This window comes from Sinocyclocheilus grahami, unplaced genomic scaffold (assembly GCF_001515645.1).
Source record: "Sinocyclocheilus grahami isolate Dianchi unplaced genomic scaffold, SAMN03320097.WGS_v1.1 scaffold1298.1, whole genome shotgun sequence".
NCBI lineage: Eukaryota > Metazoa > Chordata > Actinopteri > Cypriniformes > Cyprinidae > Sinocyclocheilus > Sinocyclocheilus grahami.
The window spans coordinates 106,071-109,087 of record NW_015506477.1 but is presented as its reverse complement, the minus strand read 5'-3'; positions in this window follow the sequence as shown (position 1 = coordinate 109,087).

Here is a 3,017-nt window from a genome sequence, read left to right as displayed (position 1 = left end):
TCATCGAGAATAAAAGTTACGCCTTCTTTCTTTGCGTGAACATTTGGGCGGCATTATGCAAATCTTCCCACATAGTGAGGTAGACATGTGGGGGCGTGTTAGAACGAGCCGTTTTAGGTAGGCGTGGTTGACTCTTAACTTATATAAAGAATATCTCTTTGGATTTGAGACTTTAGTGTTTGCAACTTTACAGATCTTCTTTATGCACCAAGAGCTTGTAACACTTCAAAGAGAAAAGAAAAATTGAAATCGCATCATATGACCCCTTTAAAATAAAATGCTATGACATTACGAATTACTGCAAATCACGTCACATATTGCATTGCATGAGTTTATACTGTTCTGTATATTCATGTAGTTGTCACAATTAATGTACAGCAAGTGTTTTATAACAGATGCTCGCTGAAGAAGCATGTTTTGGAGAAGTTTCTGAGGATCAGTTATGTACATATGGGCATCAAATGCTTCAAATTCGCTTATTCAGACAGAGGAACTATTCACTGATGACTTCGACCCGCCTTACGATCGCCAAGTCTTCAGAATGGTATCATTTTTCATTTGTATTTTGGTATGGCAGGATGACTTGTGCATATTTGTTAAAGTTACTGTATAATTAAGGTTTATGTACTTTTAAGTACTTTTAAGTTGTAAAGAATATCTGCAGTGACATTTTTGCAAAGTATGTATTGATTTGGAGAGGAGGGGGCCTTGGAGTAAAAAAAAGGTTAAGAATCACTTGCTTAAATATTTCACATGCTGAGAATGCTAACGAACATATAAGTATATAAACCATAAATGTTTAAGAATCACTTAGGCTACCTCTGGGTGATTCATGAACAGGTAGATCTTGAACTGCACGCTCACGCCAGAAAACTACTAATTGGCCAAAATGCTTCGTTTGACTTTTCGGAGATCATCTACTCTTCCCTGTGGATTACCTCTGACCTACTTTCTCTACGATCTGAATTTCTGCGTATTGAATTTTAGAATATTGAATTTGATGTTCCGAATTTCCTCTTGAAAACTTGAAGCTATGTTTTTAAAAACTGGAAATTTGCAGTCTAAGATTTCAGAACAAAAAAATTGCTATTTGAAAATACATCTCTATAAAACTCTGCCATAAAAAATATTCAGTTGTGTTAAATTTCAAATGTTTAATATTCAAGTAAAAAAAATAAATTTCAGAACTAACTACATTTAACTATTAAATGCCACATAATATTCAGTTTTGTTAAATGACACTTGTCAATATGACACAATACATTCAATTAGTTTTGTCATATTATAAGCTCCATAGCTTTGTGAGCCCAGTGAACCTGATCTAAACCAGGTTGGCTTTATCAGGTTTTTTTCAACTCTGCAACTCTGAGTTTGTTCATCTCGCTTCGTGCTACAGGCCACAGGTCTCATGACCAAAAGGTACCTCTAGGAACATTTTTGCAAGACGCGAAATATGTACCAATAAGTACATTTCACTGCAGTTTCCAACAGAAATGAACACTACAGGCGGTAGAACAGCGATCTTTTTTAATCATTTTCATGCACAGTTATGATACAGCTCCATATGTTTCGGTTTCCGGACGTAACATGCTTGCTCGGTAGCTCAGCCGGCGGGACTTAGGATGCCGAAACGATTAATCCTTGGGTAAGAATCCCATCAAAAATGTTACTCACGATGAAAGAGCTGAGAGATGAGAGATCGAAAAACAAGCTAAAACGGCATGCTTGCGATTGCGTTATACATCACATTCACTTTTGTTCATACTATCGGGTAAGTTTAGGTGTAGTGCAGATGTACACCACCCAGAGAGGAGCTTACAAGGCCCTCCCCCACCTCGGTGCCTCAGACCACATCACTGTCATGCTAATGCCTGCATACAGACCACTTGTTAAAGTCACCAAACCAGTTCACAAACAGATACAAGTGTGGCCGGAAGGGTCGTCAGAGGCTCTTCAAGACCACTGACTGGAATATGTTTAAGCAGGCTGCAACATACAATAACACCACAGACCTCCAGGAGTACTCAGAGACTGTCACTGCCTACATCACCAAGTGTATTGATGATGTAACAGTCACATAGACCACCAAAGGCCAACCAGAAGCCGTGGCTAACAAGAGAGGTCTACGGACTCCTGAAGACACGGAACGCTGCCTTCAGAGCTGGAGATGAGGTGGGCCTGAAGACAGCTAGGGCCAACCTTTCCCGCAGCATCAGAGAGGCAAAAAGACAGTACTCCAGGAGGATAGCCCATCATTTCACCGACAGCAGAGATGGTAGGAGCCTGTGGCAGGGGATACAGACCATTACGGACTACAAGCCCCCACCACGCACCTGTGACAGCACCATCTCTCTGCTGAACGAGCTGAACGTCTTCTTCGCTCGCTTTGAGGCACAAAACAGCACCACTGCACAGAAGACTCCACCTCCTCCCGGCGACCAGGTAAATAAGCTCTTTTGCACTACAAATTATTATATCTGCACTGTTGTCTACTTCACTGGTTTGCACTCTATCTGCCATGTGCCTTGTGCTGCTTAATATATATTTTTTTACATTTTACCTTATTTGTATATTTGTATAGTTGTATTTTATATTTAATCTGTATATCTGTATTTATGTTCTACTGTTAGTGTTATCTTTATGCACCAAGGGTCTGAGAGTAACGCAATTGCAATTCTCTGTGTGTATGTGCTGTACATGTGGAAGAATTGACAATAAAGCAGACTTGACTTGACTTGACTTGAGATGGTTTGTTATTTTAAATCGTCACGGAGCATTAGACTTATAGCACACCTCAATGGACATTTCAAGTCAGAACTGCGGTGACACCTACAAAACCAATGTCACATAAAACGTAGCGTATGTACAGGTGCATCTCAATAAATTAGAATGTCGTGGAAAAGTTCATTTATTTCAGTAATTCAACTCAAATTGTGAAACTCGTGTATTAAATAAATTCAGTGCACACAGACTGAAGTAGTTTAAGTCTTTGGTTCTTTTAATTGTGATGATTTTGG